This window comes from Schistocerca piceifrons, chromosome X, assembly GCF_021461385.2.
Source record: "Schistocerca piceifrons isolate TAMUIC-IGC-003096 chromosome X, iqSchPice1.1, whole genome shotgun sequence".
Lineage (NCBI taxonomy): Eukaryota > Metazoa > Arthropoda > Insecta > Orthoptera > Acrididae > Schistocerca > Schistocerca piceifrons.
Genome location: NC_060149.1, coordinates 593052014 through 593074532, shown reverse-complemented (window position 1 = coordinate 593074532; position 22519 = coordinate 593052014).

Below are 22519 nucleotides of genomic sequence, written 5' to 3'. Positions count from 1 at the left end.
GTATTCGAAATGGAAAAAATGAAACAAAAAAGGACCGTACTGACATCCATTGATTTCCTGATCAATATTCGCCAAGTGCAAAACGCGTCCCGACTTGAAAAACCGTCTTAATTTTAGAAAATTAAAGTTCTTCGAAAAATTTCAAACTCGATTTTCTCGAGAATTTCTGAAAGTTGCATCGAACAACAGTAGGTGATTGAAATTTAAGTTCTCAATTTCACCAGCCTTAAATTAAAAAAAAAATACAAAAATCCGATTGCTGGGTGGCCTCCTTGTTAGACATGATAGATGTCAGACTGAGATTCCTCGGAAGAGTCCTCAGAAAGTATAGTTCGCCAACGAAGGGCGCGTTCAATCGATACTTGAGTGTTGATCCTCGGTCTGGGATTCTGACTAGGAAGGATTGCTAGAGGAAATGAGGAGATACAAAGAACAGCGACACCGATGACAGAGCAATGGAGAAGACTTAGGATGACAGATAAGTCAATCACGCTTTTCAAAAATGGTTCAAATGGCTCTGAGCACTATGGGACTTAACTTCTGAGGTCATCAGCCCCCTAGAACTTAGATCGACTTAAACCTAACTAACCTGCGGACATCACACACATCCACGCCCGAGGCAGGATTCGAACCTGCGACCATAGACTAGAACCGCTCGGCCACTCCGGCCAGCAAGCACGCTTTTCATCTTGTTTTATTTTCTCCATCTCTTCATTACTCGTATTCTATAACTTTCCCACGTTTCACTATCTATCCCTCTCACATTCTCCCTAATGTCCATTACTGTAAATTATATATGTTATTCTACTTTTCACGAAAGTGTAACCAGGGCTTCTTTTCTGCAGCAGCCATTGTTGTACACACCCCTTTCGCGATCACTGTTTCTAAATTTTTGTAGCTATTGCTGTTTTTATTCATTGCCCTATTACTACGAGGGCTATTCAGAAAGTAAGGTCCGATAGGTCACGAAATGGAAACGACAGTGGAAGTCCGATGAGGGTTTGCACAAATGTGTTGGGTAGTGTCTCTAGTATGCCCGTCGATTGCGTCACGTTGCTTTTTTCAGTTCTGAGCACACAATGAGCACTTAAAGACGCCTAGAACAATGATGTCTCCAGTCACGTATGGGCGCCGACTACGAGGTTACGCCTGATTTCATGCAATCCCACATAACGCACCTGTCATACATTTCCTTCTTCGTGACAATTCACGGCCGCACGCCGCACGGGCAATAGGGACGCCCCAGCAGCCTTTAAGTGTGACCACCTACCATACATCCTGGATTTAGATACCCCTGATGTTCATCTCTGCTCACATGAATCGCTCGCTATGAAAACAATATTTTTATACAGACAAGCAAATGCAGACCAGTATAGAGAAGTGGTGGAAATAGCACAGACGGCTGCCTTCTATAACGAGGGTATTGGAAAGTTGGTACAACGGTATGACAAATATCTAAGTCGGAGCGGCGACTATGTAAAGAAGTAGCTGAAATGTGTAGCAAACGGTTGATAACGTAACATTCTTCATTTTCACTGTGGTATCCACTTCGCAGCGGATCGTACATTTCTTTCCGAATGGCCTTCGTCCTTCTAAATGAAGCATCTATTGTAACGCATAACATTAGCAATGCCGGTCGTTCTCCCAACTCACCTTTCATGAATGAAACAGGAAATGGGGAAACGACAGTGGTTCTCGAAGTGTCCTACGCCATGCATTATGGAGTAAATTGTGGTGTGTAGATCTAGAATGAACTTACTCTAAAGCATGAAGAGTACCTTCTTAGAAGTAAGAGAGTCTCTTCGGGTTCAGTTTTGCTTAGATAAATTAATGCATAAATAATAAACTTTGAAAAGACCCTCGATATGCAGTTCAGAACCTGTAAGAGATTTCCTTACAGCATGTGTATAACATATGAAGACATGCAGATCGAAGAGCTTGACAGCGTTAAATTTCTGGGATTACAACTCGATAATAAACTCAGTTGAGAAGGGCATACCACAGAATTGCTGAAGCTCCTAAACAAGTCTGTATTTGCAGTAAGAATGATGTCAGATGCAGGAGATATAAATATGAAAAACTTGCATACTTTGCTTACTTTCTTTCTATTACGTCATACGGGATCATATCGTGGGGTAGCACGTGAAACCGAGAAAAATATTCTAGCGTACAAGTGTATGTAATAAGGCATATTTGTGGTGTAAATTCAGTAGAAAACTGTTCAAGGAACTTTGTATTCTAACCACTGCTTCTCAGTATATTTATTCCATAATGAAATTTGTTGCAAGTAATATATCTCAATTTCCAGCCAATAGCTCAATACATAGTATCAATAGTAGGGATAAGAACAATCTACATAAAGACCTAAAATCACTTACCTTGGTCCAGAAAGGGGGCCAATATTCAGGAACACACTTTTCAATAAATTGCCAGCAGCTATAAAAAAAAAAAAAAAAACCTTGGTTTCAGGTAAAGCACAGTTGAAGCAGAGTTTGACAGACGTTTTGATGGGCAACTCCTTCTACTCTATAGATGAATACATTAACAGGGAATGTTAGACAAGCTTAAGTAAAAATGTCTGTTAGATTTCAGTTTTGACAGCACTTGGTCACAACAGTCAAGATCAGGTATTTTGAGTATGACAGATTTATTAAATGTGCATAACTATGTTTCATTGTGACAGGGTATTGAGTCTGTAAATACTAACAGTTCGAGTTGACTGTAAGGTACTCACCTGTTTTGACAATCTCCTAACAAATGATCAGGGTGAGTGTTATATCTTAGAAGCTAGATCAAGAAAAGGCAAACCTACGTTTATAGCATTTGTAGACTTAGAGAAAGCTTTTGACAATGTTGATTGGTATACTCTCTTTCAAATTCTGAAGGTGGCAGGGGTAAAGTACAGGGAGCGAAAGGCTATTTACAATTTGTACAGAAACCAGATGGCAGTTATAAGAGTCGAGGGGCATGAAAGGGAAGCAGTGGTTGCGAAAGGAGTGAGACAGGGTTGTAGCCTCTCCCCGATGTTATTCAATCTGTATATTGAGCAAGCAGTAAAGGAAACAAAAGAAAAATTCGGAGTAGGAATTAAAATCCATGAAGAAGAAATAAAAATTTTAAGGTTCGCCGGTGACATTGTAATTCTGTCAGAGACAGCAAAGGACTTGGAAGAGCAGTTGAACGCAATGGGCAGTGTCTTGAAAGGAGGATATAAGATGAACATCAACAAAAGCAAAACGAGGATAATGGAATGTAGTCGAGTTAACTCGGGTGATGCTGAGGGAATTAGATTAGGAAATGAGACAAAGTAATAAAGGAGTTTTGCTATTTGGGGAGCAAAATAACTGATGATGGTCGAAGTAGAGAGGATATAAAATGTAGACTGGCAATGGCAAGGAAAGCGTTTCTGAAGAAGAGAAATTTGTTAACATCGAGTATTGATTTAAGTGTCAACAAGTCGTTTCTGAAAGTATTTGTATGGAGTGTAGCCACGTATGGAAGTGAAACATGGACGATAAATAGTTTGGACAAGAAGAGAATAGAAGCTTTCGATATGTGGTGCTACAGAAGAATGCTGAAGATTAGATGGGTAGATCACATAACTAATGAGGAGGTATTGAATAGAATTGGGGATAAGACGAGTTTGTGGCATAACTTGACTAGAAGAAGGGATCGGTTGGTAGGACATATTCTGAGGCATCAAGGGATCACCAATTTAGTATTGGAAGGCAGCATGGAGGGTAAAAATCGTAGAGGGAGACCAAGAGATGAGTACACTAAGCAGATTCAGAAGGATGTAGGCTGCAGTACGTACTGGAGGATGAAGCAGCTTGCACAGGATAGAGTAGCGTGGAGAGCTGCATCAAACCAGTCTCACGACTAAAAACCACTACAACAACAACAATGTTTATGTTCTCTATGTTATATTTTCTGACTTGTCCCACACCCATAACAATCGTCTCATTTTTGGGTCTATGGAACGAAAACTGAATCTAATCTAGTCTCAACAATAAAATTAGTAGCGGAGACTTTAGCCACTATTAGAATTCCATGTGTCGATGACAGTCACTTATTACGAGAAAGCTTCTCTATTCCTTTGTGTTTATGCACAACCAAGAGTTATTGCTACGTCAAACTTGGAGTTCTTTCAAATTCTTTTAACACAGATCTACACTAACAGCCAGTGAAATTTGTAGCCGCCATCTTGAAAGCCGTATTTGGAGTGAAGATTTTCGTTTTGTTAAAACATGATCAAGTAATCTATCACTGATCTGAAATGCTTCTCAAAATACACTGCCTGACAAAGGACTTGAGGCACCCAGAAGGAGAGGAGGAAAAGAAATGAAACTTCACAGGTAGAGAGGATATGTAATGTTACTTCGGTGATTACAAAGTCGAGTCAAATTTAGATAAAACTTGGCAGCGTGGGCCCACTTGTCAGTATGATAACCGCTATGACCTGGATGCATGCACCGAAGTGTGACAAAGCGTTTGTATGGTCTTTGATAGCCATAATACTGCCCGTGGCACGGAGTTGATGTTGAGCTTGTACCACACATGTTCTTTCGGGGAGAGATCGGGGCATCTTTCTGGCCACGGCAGTATCTCAACATCACGTAGACAGTTCATAGAAAAACGTGCCGCATGTGGACGAGCATTGACCTGTTAAAAAACTGCACGACCATACTGTCGCATGACAGGTAACACACTGGTATGTCTGTTACGTATCACTGTCCTGTCAGATTTCTCTTGCTCAAACATTACCAGTCGTGACCTGAAGTCATACGCAATGGCTCCCCACGTCACGATGCCAGGGCAAAATCTCTGTGCTTCTCCAAAACATTCGGAGACTGGGATCTCTCCCCAAATCGCCGTCATTGACGCCAAAGGTGGTCATCCGGGATAATGCAGAACCGAGATTCATTGCTAAAGACAATGCGACTGTATTAATCAGTAGGCCATGCTTTCTGGGCACGATACGACTCCCAACGCAGTCGTCTGTGTTGTGTTGTGGTGTATACATTGAGTGGTAATTCCCTAGTCCGGCTGTGCTAGTCTCCGACCAATGATATGGGATGACACAGAATGTTGTGGGGCGTTCATTTCTTGTTATCAGATGGCAGGTCAGATATGAAGGGCTTACCAAGTGCTTGGTGCGTAATACGGCGATCCTCCCTTATGGTGGTCAGACATGGTCGACAGGAACCTTGATGACGCGGAAGCCTGCCCTCACGTTCCCACGTCGTCCGCCATCGGGCTGTTGTCACATCCAAATGCCCCACAAATCTGAATATTGCACGATTCAATCAGACGACGAACTGGAGGCTCATAGTGAGGCCCCTTCCAAACTGTCAGTTGCTGACAACGCTGTCTCACACGAGTACGTAGTACCTCCATGTCCTTCACAGCGATCACTCAAAATTTGATTCTATTCACGCTCGTTATATGCCCTACCAGTCCTGCTATCAATATTAGACACGGACAACACTAATGCGCTCTTATGATCGTTGTAGCTGTCACAGAGAATACCAATTTTAATCATTTAGATGCCTACCGATAATGTGCACGTGTACGTAGTTACACTGACATCCTACCATGTATTTTGGGTACTCCACTTTTTTATCAGGCAGTGTAGTGAGTTTGTTCTTTTCACAGAACATTCCCATTTCGGGATAGAAAGTTTTTTTAATAATTATTATTTTAGTTTAGTGAGAAATCAGACAGTTACCCGTAGGAATTTACGCCTTTGTGAGCTTAAGTTAAAAATTGGTTGTACTGCGTTTGATCGAAGTCACATAAATTTACTGAATAAATTGTGATAACGCATTAAGGATGTTAATAACGGAAAAAATATCAGCGAGTTATCTTCCAGATTTAACTTTGAAGTTATTATTCTGCCACTGATCCAACAGTATCCTAAGACCCTTGGATTTAATCTTTTATGTAATATTATATCTACTTCAGACGCAGCTCTTTTATTCTTTTCCACCTCAGAGAAGAGGAAGACAGTCTCCGATCTCTTGTGAAGCTTTTTCTTTCTTCTTTGTGTCTGAGGCCTCCAATACAGCAACATTCCTTTGCTCCGTTTCATTTACTATATCTGGTAGTTTAGGACTGATGCCCCGAATTTCCAAATCGTATTTGTCTTTGTTTGTTGTAAGCTTATCTGTTGTCGATCACCCATGTTGGCATCGGATGCAATAAAATTATAGAAAAGGTAAATACGTTTAGTTATCTCGGGACAGAGATATCAGTACACCAAACCTAAATCACATGTCGTTCAAAATAATAGAAATACAATGCTATAAATGGTTGTATAAGTTACATAAGCAGGTACCTTGGTAGAAATATAGGGAAAAGAGATAACACTAAGACTATAGAACGTGACTGCTAAGCCTACTCTTATGTGTGGTAGTGAAAACTAGATCCTCAGAAAAGAAATTAACAGAGAATTGAAGAGGCCGAGACGAAGTTTCTGAGGTCACTTCTTGGACTAACGCTAAGAGATTGAAGATATTGGAAAATTAGACGTAAAAACAATAACAGAAGAGATTAAGCACTACAAAAAGAAATAGTATGACCACATCAAAAGAATACCACCTGAGCGCCTGCCATGGCAAGCATTACATTTCAACCAAACCGGAAAACGGTATTTAGGACGACCAATGAAGAGCTGGAGACAGTTTGTTAATTTCCTTTGTTTCGCAACGGGCCAGCACCCACGCCTTGAAATAGAAGAAGAAGAAGAAGAAGAAGAAGAAATCAACGCGTTGGCTGTTCTATCAATCTTAGTCATGCAAACGAGAGTGGCTATATTAGAATAATATCACTGCAGTATACTCGTGAAGCTGCCGCGTTAGAGAGAATGGAATAGTTTGTCTTGACATGCGATATGGACAATGGCTGACATTGTAATGGCCGTCAGGGCAATTCGTGCTGTATCAGTGCATTTGAGCGCAACTAGATCGTGGATGGCCTAAGTGTGGGTCACTAGATCTCCAAGATTGTGCTCCTCATCTATCACCGTGTAAAGAGTATTCCATGAGTTCGGGGACAAAGCCGCAAACGCCAGAGGCAACTTCCGTGGGCAACAAAGTGCTGATCCCAGGACTGGCCGCATTATAACAGAGGATAGATGGCACACACTACAACTAGATACTCGTCAGTCCAGTACAACAGCAGCTGGTGAGCAGACGTTCCACGCGATATCTCCTCGCTGTGAACAACGGAAATTTTTCTTTCTTTTCTCCTTCGCGTCTCAAAATCATCAACTTTTAGTAGTTATTCAGCCAAATACAAAGCTAGTTTACTGGCACGTGTATTTTCATCCCATAGTTCTTCAAGGGGCTATATGTACCGAGAAGCGGGCCACTCCAAAATATCTTTCATATCGTGGACCTGACCATGTTCATAACTGTTGTCGTCCTCATTTAAGGGACCCGATCGTTCAAGATAGGCACCACACCTACTCGTAGGCGACCGAGCATTTTCGAAGACTCCCATGGAAGAGAGTACAGGCCACTGGCTGTTATTTTGAGAGTAGGGGGATCTGCATCCCATTTTGCTACACACCAATCTTCTAAGAACACTACTTTTTTCTACAACTTTCTTAGCTGTACGCTCACACAGGTTCTTCTAAGTGAGAGACCTATCTAAGATAACGGCCGTATACCTGGGTGTATATATATGCTTTAGCACCTAACCGTCGCATGAAGCAATAACTTTTTGTCGTACCCATCTGATGTGCAGATGGAAAGCCCGTGCTTCAGTCTTTGGGGATTTGGTCTCGTCGTATTCATTATCCTTTCTTTTTTAACAAAAAAGGTTCGAGCTTTTATCACGCTAACAAGATCATCTGCTTATAAAAAACGTTTCTCATCCTGGAGAAACAGCTGATCCATTGTATACAGGTTACACAGTGTTGATGCTAAATCACTACTTAGTAGCAAACCGTTTTTCTGGTTTCTCCATTTGTTTCCTTTTCACTTTCATCGAACCAAACGTAAAGTTACAGATATTACGAGACAACCAGTGCTTCTCTGGACACGTAACAGTGATTAGCATGGTCATATGAACAGTCCCATTGGACGCTAAGGAAATTGAAAAATTTCACCTGGGCTTATCTCTTGCAGTACATTTTGGTACACACTGATGACAGGATTTATTTTTGATGAAGTTCATATAAGATACTGCGTCCCGCTTGCTAACAGGGCAGTCTTGAGGCAGGCAGTATAGTTATTCTCGTATGGAGGATGTGCGCATGGAATGAACTGAGCTCACTAATCCATCTGCCATCCTCTCCCACCAGCGAACGATGAAGAAGCCTTTAGTCCCATCATGATCATCCGTTTCTTTTAATGCAGCACCCCAGAGGCCACCTATAATTTCAAAACACAATGCACGACTCCATCGTTCGCAGATTATGTAATAATGATTTGAGCAACACTCCATAGACATGAGGTAGCGACTGCGGCTTCCCAAGTCTCCTAATCTCAATCATATTTAGCACATCTGCGAACAGTATTAATGTTTGCGTCTTGGAAACAGTCCTACTATCTTTGTGAATTGTGGATGATGGTTCAGGGAATGGTTCCTCAACACTTTTGGTGCCTTGTGGAATCAAAACCTGAACGTGTCGCCGCCTTGGTGCCTTGTGGAATCAAAACCTGAACGTGTCGCCGCCTTCGTCAGGGCAAAAAGGGCTGCTTCACACTAGTTGTTAGCGATCTTTAATTTGGTTGTTAGTGAGTGTATTGTGGGTTTAGCGCAAGGCATCATGGAGGAAAAGTGAATATAATATAATCTTTCAGCACTGCAAACCAATTAAGCGCTCCTCGGTCGTTACAGCCTTGTTGGCTCGATAATCCAAGGAAAAAACAACCAAACACCCCTGCACTTTGCGAGCCCTCGTAAAACGAACTGCAACTTCTGAAAATAAAAAAGTGCTTAGGCAACGAGTACGGTGATAGAGTTGTGCGGTTCACCGCTACACCGCCTGTAGTATTGCATTTCCTTCCCAATGGCATTCCTGCGCTTGCCACAGGAACACGTCTAGCTGCTGCATTTTGATCTGCTGCCACTCACTTCAGAATTATACTGTCTCTAGTTTTCGTTGCATGTGTCTGGCTGTTTTCAGTTTGATGATTTTTTTCTCTTACCTCATGTCGTGTGCCTGTTTTCAGTTTGATGATTTTTTTCCATTAGGTCTTGTTAACTGAATTTGTATGCAGTTTCTATACAGCAAACGTACCAAGAAGATACATGATCACGAGTACTACAGGAGTGAACTACGCACAGTTCCATATTCTGTCTAGAAAGAAAATCGTCCAAAAAACTAGAAGCAACGCGTAGAAATGTTTTGAGTAGTGAAAGGAACAAACTCAAATGGGTCCCACTTGGAGATGCGTCTGCACAGACAGAATATATTTGGTAATTACAGAAACTGGCAGTATCAGTTTCATTTCTTTTGTGTCACATCAAGAACAGATTTTCGGTAGAGCGCAAGAACACTGGTCGCCCACTGCCACTTAGTAGTCCGATTTTGGCGAAACTTCTCACAATTCATGATCGGAAAGCAGTTGCAACCTGAGCTCCTCTATCAACTACTTCCTGGATCTCATGAATGAAGAGATAAGGCTGGATTACATACGATCGGTGCTCGAGGAAGCCATGTTATTCCTACATAGAAGTTTTTCAGTCTCCATAAAAGTCCTCAAATACGAGCACAATCACATCGGGTGCGGCATATGTCAATTCTTACTGTGCATTTCTGTCCATGGTCAAATTTTAGCTACGTAATTAAGTAATATCCCCTACACTGAAAAAAGCGAAACTTCTGCGAAGTGAAATTTTATGACAAAATGTTGAAAAATTGGTTTTTGTGAACAAGTGACAATGTGAACATTGACGTCATTTGTGCATTCACTGTAAACGTGAAAAGATTACCTTATGAATAGAAGATTGTCTACAGAAGAGCGCATATTAGCTTTATAAATGAGTGGAAATTTGATCTAAATTATGAAGGTGTAAGACGATCCTTTGCTGAAAAGTTTCTGCATATACAACCACCACGCAGGCAAGCTATCTACAAATTAAGTCGAAGGTTCGAGGTGACAGGTTCTGTAGCTGACTTACCGCGCAGTGGCCGCCCAAAATTAATACTACTGAAGAAAATCTGCAGCTCGTTGCACAGGCATTCGTTCAACCAGCGAGGAAATCTGCAAGACTGTGACAACTTTCAGCTGAGTAAATGCACTTTCCGACAGAATTTTAAAGAAAAAGTTAAAAACATTACATCTGAAATCTTATAAGCGTACGTTACTACACGCTCTACACGAGGATGATCCTGATTGAAAAAGTCGATTCTGTAGGTAGTTTGTGATCCGCAGTGAAAATAATGTAAACTTTTACAAAAAATTGTGCGATCTGATGAAGCAAGTTTTAAGTTAAGTGGAAAAGTTAATAAACACCAATGCATGTAATGGTCTTCTGAAACTAAGCGATTTGCTATTGAAAAGGAGTTAAATGTTCCTGGAGCTAAGTTCTGGGCTAGTATATGCAGTAAAGGAGTGACAGGCGCTTATTTTTTCGATGGGACTGTAACCGTGGAAAAGTATTTTGAATAGTTAAGAGAAGTTACTACTGAATTGAACAGTACCTCTTTACTTGTAGCTGTACGAAACAACTTTATTTTGCAACAAGACGGTGCTCCATCGCACTAATGATTACACTTCCGTGCAATTTTGGATGACAACGCGTGCACGTCCGAAGGAGCATTGCATCGAATAATACAGACACTGTCAAATACAGACACTGCACGAATTTACAACAATGGAGAGCACTCTGAACAATTTCACTAGGAAAAATTACTTTGCATAAATTACTAAAGGTACAAAACACTGTACTGTATTTTCGGGTAACTGACTTTTGCCGCATCCTGTACAATGTGTAACGAAAACTTCTGAAACGAATTGCATTACGATGAAACAAACTTCAGGCGCAAGACGTACAGCTCCGTTATATCACTATTTAGTGTCTGTGCTTTGCAGCGCAGAGCTCTTTCCTTAAAACATTTACTCATATTTCAACTGTCATTATCACGATAGACTGTACAAGCAACATGGATTGTCTCAAATCATGTAACATTCCTAGAGACTGGCTTACAACTTCGAGGTTTTTTAAATCAACTCAGAAGGTGAAGTCCACATCTAGCGATCGAGAATCTCGTGGATCACAACGACCATTATTATTCTGCGCTTTTATAATCTGTGCAACAAGATCTAACATCCAAAGAAGTGTGTGACATCGTCCACTTAGTTGAAACCAAATGATTTATTATCAGTATAGTTTCAAGGATTGTAGAAGATGCCAAAGAAACTTTTCTACAGTCTACTTCCAGTCTTTAAGAAACTATAATTTCACCGAAATAAGCACTTGACGAGGAATGCCGAAAATCAAAAAACTTTTTGGGCCGAGCTCATAGTTTACATACATTGTATCCCCCCCTCCTCACACACACACACACACACACACACACACACACACACACACACACACACACACACACACACACACGCACACTGGATCAAATCCCCATCCTAGCAATGATAATTCCATGGTTTCCCTAAAAGGGTAAGGGCAAATGTCACAGTGTGTTCTTTACAAATAGACCGCTGATTTTCTTTCCTATCCTTTGCCAATAAAAGTATGTGCTCCCTCTGAAATGGCTCTTTCGTCGACAGAGTGTGAAACCGTAATCTTCCTTTTCTCACATCCATTCGGAACAACTTCTTTGCTGTCGTTAATAAGTGTTCAATGGTGGAAAAACTGCCAGTTTAAACCACACACTCGCAAACTTGTTCGCTTCTTTGTAATTAGCGCCACTTTCGAAGTATTTACTTGACGATTACTTCAAGTGGATGTTGTATTAAAACGCTATTAGTGAAGCACACCATCCTGATCACACAAAAATTATTATTGGTAACATGTTTCTATCCAGGTAAGTATTATCTTTCTGCACTGACCGACTTTCTAGTCAGAAGTGATCCTTACATGGATATAAACCGGCCACACTTACTTTTCTGCAATCGATAGGGTACACTCGTTTACAACAAAATCAAAGTCACAGCGATCCCACACAGTATGTTGCTATTCAAGATTCTTATACGAGGGCGTGCTGAAACGTAATGTCTCTGAACCTTTAATGTGAGAACTCTTAAAAAAAATTTAAATAAAGAAACGGTATTAACATCACCGCTTTGTCACTATCAAAGTGAAGTGTTCGAAAGTGTTCTCTGAGTTTCGAAACAGATGAAAATCGGATGGGGCCAAGAGGGGGCTGTATAGAGGATGATCGATAACAGTGAAACCAAGAGTCGGTTTGCTGCAGATCTCTCAGCGCTCGTGTGTGGTTTGGTATTGTCATGCTGAGGGAGAGGGTGCTCCATGTGTGGACGAACTCTTCGAATTGGAAACTCCTTAACAGCACACTGTTTCTCACGCACCGACAGTTACGTTACACACGCCATGTTTCACGCTACAAGAGAGAGCCCTCTAGCAGCAGAGGTTTGCAAATACGTAGGCATGAAGAATATAGATTTATAATGTTAATAACGTTTGTTAAGTTTTGAGAGTTTTCACATAAAAAAATCCGGAGGCATTATTGTTCAGCACGCCCTCGTAGAAAGTTTTATGCCTATGTACTCACAAGTAACAGAATTAGACAGTGCTGCCATGTGGAAGAGAGCACAATATGCCACATATTCTAACTGCAGTTATATTTCTACAGCCACTTTAAGTAAAATAACAACTACGCTACGGTTGAAAATACAACAAAAATTGTTATTAGTGTCACTATTACTACTACCAATATCACTATCAGTATTATTACTTCTGCTTAAACGTATTTCTAACGCCACGTTATTGCCTCTGCTATTATTATGATTTATAACAGGAAAACACGTTTTATCTATGTAACAGTTTTTGAATCCGAGATTCCTCGCAACCACTCGGAGTTCGTGGATTCGCTGCAGCCCCCGTGGGGTCTGCAGAGGACATTATGAAGAAATCAGAAATCTTCCCCCAATTCAGCTTAGGCAGAAGTATTTGTCTGCACATTTTTCTCCTGCGCTGCCTGGTTGCAAGGGATATTCCACTGACCATGAGCCGCGTTGCCAGGTTAAATAATGATCGTTGTCGCATGTCGAGCCGCATCAGCCCGGCCACTCGGTTTACTTGGCTGCACAGACCCGTACTTAAAACAGCGCTGCTGTTGCACTAGTGCGTGGGAAGTGTGTTGGTTCAAACGATGATGTGCTTTTCAAGTCGTTTTAGACAGTTTAATGGCAGAATCGTCGAGGATCTGCCAATCTGACTCATGCTGCTGAATCTCCGTAACGTATAGTCAACTGATGCCACCAAGCAGTAGCCACGTCCGCGTACAGAAGTCATTCGCAGACTGTCTGCTGTGGAGTGATTTCTCCTCAGCAGATACATCAGTTTGTTTCTTTCCTTCTGATGTGGTTCATATGGACTGTGGACCCTCAGAAAGTGGGTCAGACCTCTTGACAGGATCTGGCGTCAATAATCCCGGCCTTTGTCCGATGTTTGGGAAAAAGTTTTAGGTTCATCTTCTGTTTTCGGCATCGTCCCTGCGTTCCTGCCAAAGAAAAAGATTGCGGTCTGTGGTGTACTGAAATTGGTGGCAGTCGCTCTTCTTCAACCAGAATATATCACAAATCACTTGAAGTTCCTCCACAATTACGGTGCCAAGAGCTCATCACAGTCTGAAGAGTAATACTCTCTTACTCTGTTTATTGCTTTTACCAACATCACCACTAGCAGACCGTGAGCTAAGACATGTGTATAACCCAATGACAGTCAAAATTACGTCGGTATACAATTTTTACAATTTGCGAAGGCAACTCTTAATTGCGTCTGGCTGTGCTTATAATTTTTAGTATCACTTCTCTGCTTTCTTACCCTCTTATTCTCCATGAGCGCTACACTTGAATTTCTCGTCTAGAATGACACCTGAATACACTGACAAAAAAAGTGAAGCATCCATAACACATAGACGGATGTCAATGTAACTTCGTACACGTATACGCCATCGCTGGATACGTAAATAATTAAAGATGCCGTTCTCTTTGACAGGTAGAATGGCTGCAAGAGTGCATTAGTGTTGTCCGTGTTTAGTGTTGTTACCTGCCCTGGTAGAGTATATAAGGGGCGTGAAAAGCGTCAGATGTTGAGTGAACACTGTGAAGGACACACAGATGCTGCGTACTTGTCTGTGACAGCCTTAGCAGCATCTGACAGAGTTTGAAGGGGGCCGCTTTCCGCGTCTCCATTTAGCCGGCTGGTCGAATCGTACATCTGGATTTGTGGGGCATTTGGATGTGACAGTGGCCCGATGTCGACTTGAGGGCTGGCATACTCTTCGGCAAGGTCCCAGTCGACCGCACATGGCCAGTACAAAGGCGGATCGCTGCATTCTGCACCACGCATACAGTAATCCCTTCTCATCTGCGCCTGCTGTCGGAGAACAGGTAATGAACTCCCTGCAACACACTATGGTAATGGACTCCCAGCAGCAGGTGGGCTAGGGAATTACCGCCCCGTGTGTAGGCTGCAGTTCACACCACAACACAAACGGCTGCATTTTCAGTGGTGATGTGACGGGAAGCGTGGACTGCTGATGGATGGTGTCGCATTGTGTTCAGCTATGAATTGCGGTTCTGTACAACCCCGGAAGACAGTCGTTGGCGAGTACTGCGGTGATTCGGGGACAGGTCCCATTCTTCCAATGCTTTGGAGAGGCGTGATAGTTTTAATCCCGTTGTCGTGGTGTCGGGAGCCATCGCGTATGACTTCACGTCACGGCTGGTGGGTGATGGAGGGAACTCTGACGGCATAACGGTACATCATGGGCGTCCTACGGCCTCGTGTGTTTCCTTTCATGCCACCGTATTTTGGTGCAGTTTTTCAACAGAACTATGCTCGTCCACACACGGCACCTGTCTCTATGAACTGTCTGCGTGATGTTGAGGTACACTCGTGACTAGCAAGATCCTCATCCCTGTCTCTGATAAAACATGTGTGGGACACTCGGAAGTCAGCTCCGTCCTAGTGTTAGTATCCAGAATATCGAAGACGAGTTACAACAGTTGTGGACCACTTGCCTCTTGAAGAGGATACAATGGCTTTATGACGTCCTTCCCAACCGAATCAGTGCATGTATCCAGGACAGATGGGATACAGCGTCTTACTGATAAGTGGAGTCACACTGACAAATTCCATATAAATTTGACTCTATTTTGTAATCACTGAAAAAACGCCATGATTCCTCTCGAACCGTGAAGTTTCATTTCGTTTCCTCCTCCTCTTGCTGGTGATTCATTGTTTTAGTCCGGTGATGTAGCTGGATACAATTTTCCTTTTTATAAGTACGTTGCTAAGTCGTATTTGTGACTCTTTTAAGGGGTGGCCCTTTAATAAAATGGTATTTTGTTTTTTGAGGCGCTACTGATAACTTTACTCCTTGTCTCCAGTCGCGCACCTCTTGAAAAACTACATTACAACGAGTTTCCATACTGCATCTCGAGGTATCCTTCACGAGGAATCATCGGTATATGCCACCCTACCCATGAGTGATTTTCTTGCATCTTCCCTCGGACTGGGTCCAGCATCACATTCAAGAACACGGGGCCACAGGTTGAATGTTTCTTTGCATGACGACGCTAATGTTTCATTTACACGGTTCACATCTTGGTACTGGAACGTCCCCTTTGAACAATTATACATGACTGTGCTTAAACTGACACACAATATTTTTTTTAGCGCAACGCAATCTGACTTTCAATAATCCCTACAAAAGAATGGCCCTAACTAACATTTACCTATACCTTTCACAAATCACTTACCTCACAAAAATCTTCGTTACTCGAACTACTGCAATACAGCGAGCGCCACTACTGCCAGCTAAATAAAAGATTCAAACTACGGAAGGCACTAACTACTGATAGACATAGATAGCAAATGAAAGATTTTAATAGAGAACAAACAATGTATTTACCTTAATAATCATTATATATATATAGCAGTTCATGACATCCAGTCTTACAAATTTCAAAATTCCGCCATCTCTCTCCCCACATCCACCACTGCTGGCGGCTCACCTCCAACTGCGCAACGCTACGCGCTGTTAACATCCAGCTGCCCAACACTACAATGGCAGACAACAATGCAAACTAGCCACAGACTGCACAAAGCACAGCCAGTGATTTTCATACAGAGCGCTACGTAACGTTGCCAATAATAAAACCTAAACAGCCTACTTACAGTACTTCTTGCATTATTTTACTAGTCAGGATTTGTTTCAGATTTCTTATGGAGGGATCATATGCGTAAACTACTTAGAAGCTGAACTACTTCTATTTAAGATAAGGCGTGCTTTTACCATTTTCTGCTGCTATGAAAAAGCAAACGACCGGTAAAATAAAGAACTGACTGCATTCATTAATCTAAGAGAGAAACAGTTTGTACTTCAGATTAAGGACTATTTATAGGTCATTTTCTTCTACTCCAATGAATAAATTGGTAACAGCAATTCACAAAACCAGTGCACTACATTATAATTGATAACTGTAATTTTATAATATTTATTACATAAGAAAATGCACTTCACCTATGCTTCTGAACTTATGTCACAAGACGTAGGTTAGTGTGACGGTCTCTCGAAGATGCTGTTATGCATTTTTGTTTGCTAAGAAACAAAGAATCTACAACTATCAAACAAATTAAGCGATAATTCCAAACATGGAGAAATCTTACAGTATACAATAACCCCCCCTCCTCGTCACACACACACACACACACACACACACACACACACACACACACACACACACACATACACATACACACAACCCATGTGCTGTTCATTTACACTATGTGTTCAAAAGTATCCGGACACCCGGCTGAAAATGACTTACAAGTTCGTGGCGTCCTCCATCGATAATGCTGGAATTCAATATGATGTTGGCCCACCCTTTGCCTTGATGACAGCTTCCACCCTCGCAGGCATACGTTCAGTCAGGTGCTGGAAAGTTTCTTGGGGAATGGCAGCCCATTCTTCACGGAGTGCTGCATTGAGGAGAGGTATCGATGTCGGTCGATGAGGCCTGACACGAATTCGGCATTCCAAAACATCCCAAAGGTGTTCTACAGGGTTCAGGTCAGGACTCTGTGCAGGCCAATCCATTACAGGGATGTTATTGTCGTGTAACCACTCCGCCACAGGCCATGCATTATGAACAGGTGCTCGATCGTGTTGAAAGATGCAATCGCCATCTCCGAATTGCTCTGCATCAGTGGGAAGCAAGAAGGTGTTTAAAACATCAATGTAGGCCTGTGCTGTGATAGTGCCATGCAAAACAACAAGGGGTACAAGCCACCCTCCATAAAAAAACACGACCACACCGTAACACCACCGCCTTCGAATTTTACTGTTGGCACTACACACGCTGGCAGATGACGTTCATCGGGCATACGCCATACCCACACCCTGCCATCGGATCGCGACATTGTATACCGTGATTCGTCTCTCCACACAACGTTTTTCCACTGTTCAGTCGTCCAATGTTTACGCTCCGTACACCAAGCGAGGCGTCGTTTGACATTTAGCGGCGTGATTTGTGGCTTATGAGCAGCCTCTCGACAATGAAATCCAAGTTTTCTCACCTCCCGCCTAACTGTCCTAGTACTCTCAGTGGATCCTGATGCAGTTTGGAGTTCCTGTGTGACGGTCTGGAGAGATGTCTGCTTATTACGCATTACGACCCTCTTCAACTGTCGGCGGTCTCTGTCAGTCAACAGATGAGGCCGGCCTGTACGCTTTTGTGCTGTACGTGTCCCTTCACGTTCCCACTTCACTGTCACATCGGAAACAGTAAACCTAGGAATGTTTAGGAGAGTGGGAATCTCAGGTACAGACGTATGACACAAGTGACACCCAATCACCTGGCTACGTTCGAAGTCCGTGAGTTCCGCAGAGCGCCCCATTCTGCTCTCTCACGACATCTAATGGCTACTGAGGTCGCTGCTGATATGGAGCAAGTGGCAGTAGGTGGCAGCACAGTGCACCTAATATGAGAAACGTATGTTTTGGGGTGTCCGGATACTTTTGGTCACGTATACCAAAAACGCCATCCTTAAATTTTTGCAAGAAGTACTGAAAAAATCCTTGACTTCCCATTGGTCAGAAAATAGTACACTATAGCCAGTGAGTGTATTGAAAAGCACTATACTTTTTACTCATAAACAGAGTTAGATGTTACAGCACCAATTTCTCGTACTATCGTTTAATTTCTTTATAGTGTGATCTTGAGACATTTAAAGTTACTACTACATTTCTGAGACGAAACTATATTATTTTGCTTTGTAGTACACATAAAAGCGCAAATAATACCTTTGAAATTGAGCACTATAAAAAAATTGACTTTGAATTGCAAACATCTTATGTGAAATAAAAAGTATGATACTTAGGCGAATGTCTGTTTTCTTCTGTATTATTCACAATGTCTTCACCAAGATCTCACAAGTCAGTTATAATGATTATGCTATTTCGTAAATTTATAGCATTTTACTGTATTGCACTTAAACACATTGTGGAACTTTGACTTATTTGTACTTCCCTGTAACTTTCATGTAACGTAATCTTCTCAGTTTCTGATTGTACGATTTATTTTTTTACTTGATGCAGCTACCTACGGCCTCTTCATTTTCTGTTTTTATTTTAAGTAAAAATTACTGTTTTTAATCAAAAAATGTTCATGATAAAAAGTCATTCAACAATTTTGAGCCACGCAGTAGAATTGAATTCGTCATGCAAGTGTAGAGCATTTCACATTCCACGAACACTGAAGTACCTCTGTATTTCAGTACAATATTCCGCAGACTGTGAAAGGTCACTATACGAGCCATTTCATAATGTTTTGCTAAAATTTAAGCATTCAGGTCGTCGGTTTTCAGTTCTTGTTATATGATGGTAGGGAATAAATTACATTGGCTGCACGTGTTTATTGCATCTTACATGCATTCCTGATCTGATCTGAATTTCGGATCGTAATTCTCGATCAGTTCCACAGCTTGAGCTTTCCGAGTTACGCGTTAGGCCGATGGAGCAAGCCTTTTGTCGACTATATGAAGTGCGTGTTGTGTACATATTTCGATCATCTTATTCTCAATAGATACCGTTTAGTTGCACTAACATTGCTCCAGTGGTTCAAGGGCGTTGCATGGGATAACGCTCTGAAAGCTGCACATTATTTCAATAAAACAGCTGCTCGTCATCTTCAGAAGCTTACTGACGTGTTGCTGCAGCGACTCGCCAATGTATGTGCTGGCTCGCTAGAAAAGCGCAGGCGCCACGGGGTGGAGCCATAACGTGATTGTAGACGAATCATAGGGGATGTTGACATCCAAGCCCTCTGCCGGAGAAACGCGCTTCTGTCTTCACATGCGTGACACGGGAAAAACTATGCTGCAAGTCGCAGCCCATCTCGTGGGTGAGCTGAATGTTGGCGCCTAGTTTAAACGTCCTAACTTCGATTCCCCGTTTGTGTTGCCTCGTTGGATTCGTTCGTCTGCGGCCGACGATGTCTTAGTACCGCTAATCGTGGTTCCCCTGCGTTGCTAAGTTCATATCCGGTGCCTCTGTTAGTCAGGTCATTAGTTACATGCATTTCAACTGCTTCTTTAATGATGGAGTTCCAGTACGTGCAGAAGGTTCAATGGATGTTTGTCTCTCCGTAGTTCATGCTATGACCCATGTCGAGGCAGCGTTCAGCAACAGCAAACTTTTCTGGCCGGCCTAATCTTGTGTGATGTTTATGTTCATCGTGCCTATCTTTAATAGTGCGACATGTCTGGCCAGTATGATTTCCCATTCTGGAAAGAGATTTTATATATTCACGGTCTCCTCAGACCCAGATTGTCTTGAACGCAAGTAGAACCCAGCATCGCTTGCACCTGCGCTCTGGTGGAAGAGACGCTTTACGTTTCTGGAATAGCCTGCCGATCATAAAGGACACGCCGCCAACGTAAGGTAGAAAAACCATCCTCGTGGAGTTCTTCATTTCGCCTGGCTGCCGCTGATGTTTAATGCGTGGTGGTCGAAATGTATTTCGAATCTGCTTATCAGAGCAGGGCGCCAACATTTAGCCCGCGCGCCTGGGCTGCGACCTGCGACCGCGCTTTTCCCGCGTCGCGCATGCGAAGACCGTGGCCCGTTTCTCCGGCAGGGGCTCCGAATGTCGACGCCCTCTGCCACTCGTCTATTATGATGTAATGGCCCCACCCTTGGCGTCTGCTCCTTTCTAGCGAGCCAGCGCATATATTGACGAGCCACTGCTCCTGAAGATGACGAATAGCTTTCTCGTCGGAATACTGTGCAGCCTTCACAACACTATCTGACGCAAAGCCCGCAAACCACTGAAGAAGTTATTACGTCGAGAAAGTCTCAGACCGCAGCAGTATTGTTGTACAAAATATATTATGCATGTTGTTATTGTCTCCTGCGCTCCAGCAAGATGTTTAAGAATGCGACATCTCACCAAAAAGGTCATTGTCTTTGTGAATACAATTAATTAATGGTGACCATAGTGACTAAGTGTTGATACTTGGACTGTTACTGAACAATTATTTGTATTGTACTGGTATCAATCACTTTATATGTTTTGTCTTATAATTTGACATACTGCGACGCATTTTCTCTGGTGTTTCAGCAGATAGTTTAATTTCGTTTTGCAACGTGTAGCTGGAGTCATCCAGACCAATATTGCTTATCATATCTTTCGCCCACCCTCTACGGAAAACAACGGTTTGTATCCTATCATAAAGTTATTTTTAATTCAGAATTTTACGTGCCCATTCGATAGAGCAGTCTCAGATTATTCTAGTGCGACATTAGTTATATCAATTGGTATTAACTGGAGTAGTAAAACACGAGGAATAAGGAGTACTCAAGCAGCGACTGAGCAGCGCTGCTACACGGCGGTGGGCAGTCCGCGCGGGCCACAGCGGTGCTGTCGCTACTTGGTGAATGGTTATTACTCTTGTTTTACTGTCCTTGTTGATACATGTCGATAAAACCAAAACCGCACAACACTAATTTGGGACCGCTCTATCGGTTGGCACGTAAAATTCCGATTTAAAAATCATTGTGTTTGTAACGGGAAACAAACCGACACTTTCCATCGAAGCACGACATTGCATCAGAGACGTGATGAGAAGTATTTATTTGGGATGACTTCAGCTTCACTTCGCAAAAACTAAACTGCAAGTATCAGCCGAAACAGCGGAGAAAATACGCCTGACGGCTCTTAACAGAGACTCTCTGTATATGTTTAGCCAACATGTTGCATCACAGTTGTTGGATCCTCAGTGGGAATTTATTTATTTAACTTTCAGATTGAATTTTGTTATTTCTGTGAGTCTCTTTCCTTTTCAGCGGAATACCTTTAAAACTACAGTTGCCACCGTTGTTCTAACGGATCTTCAAAATACAAAAGGTTCAATAACACGTATCAGTAGGACTAAAACTCATCTCGAAAGTCTGACAGAGGGTTCAATACATCAACAATGGCAACTTCATTCATTATAGAACTTGGGCTGAAATAGAAAATTGCATCAAATACAGACCTGTGTCTGAATGGAAGGTCAGTTACAGAAAAAAGTAATCTAAAGAGGAAATTAATATACATCCGTTGAATATGTCATGACTAGTGAAATATGTTTGGGTAAGCATGAACATATAACTGTGTTTTGCTAGAAGGCTCAGATAAATAATGCCTAAGAACATCTTCCCATCGAGTATGATATTCCTTGTACATATCAACTGCTTACGTAGCTGCTCGTGCAGAAATTGGGAGAACGGTTAGATTCTCCACGATATTGGTGAGACCACGACGGTGAGATAGTGGAGCGCGCAGAGCAGAGACGGCCCGAGGCATCCCCGAGCGCTTAAGCGACTGCCTCTGTGCCGGTTAGAGCGAATAGTCGCTGTCTTTAAAGCAGTGGCGGCGCTCATTGTCAATGAAACCCGTCGCGGACTGGGAGCGGGTCACAAAGGAACCGGCTCTCATGCAGATGCGAGTCGTAGCCGCCAAACTCCTGTACATTCCTGCTCTTATTAAAGAGCCACTCGCTTTCGGTTTTTCAAATTGTAAGTTACGTTCGGAATAACTTCAGGAAAAAGAGACAACATATTGTGTCTTAGTGCCTCTGGAATATTTACGCCGTTATGGGGTGTATTGGTCATTAGTAAATAAGTTTTACTTGATCTCAGAGTAGAGATAAACATAAGGGGCGATCAAAAAGTATCCGTCTGAAAGCGTTCCTCCAGCGCATATGCAACGGCGCGCGACTCCGAAGAGGGTGTATAAGTACCGACGAGTAGGTAAGGGAGTAGTGTGGCATTCGTGTCTTTCCGACGCGCATGTGGTAAATGCGACAATGT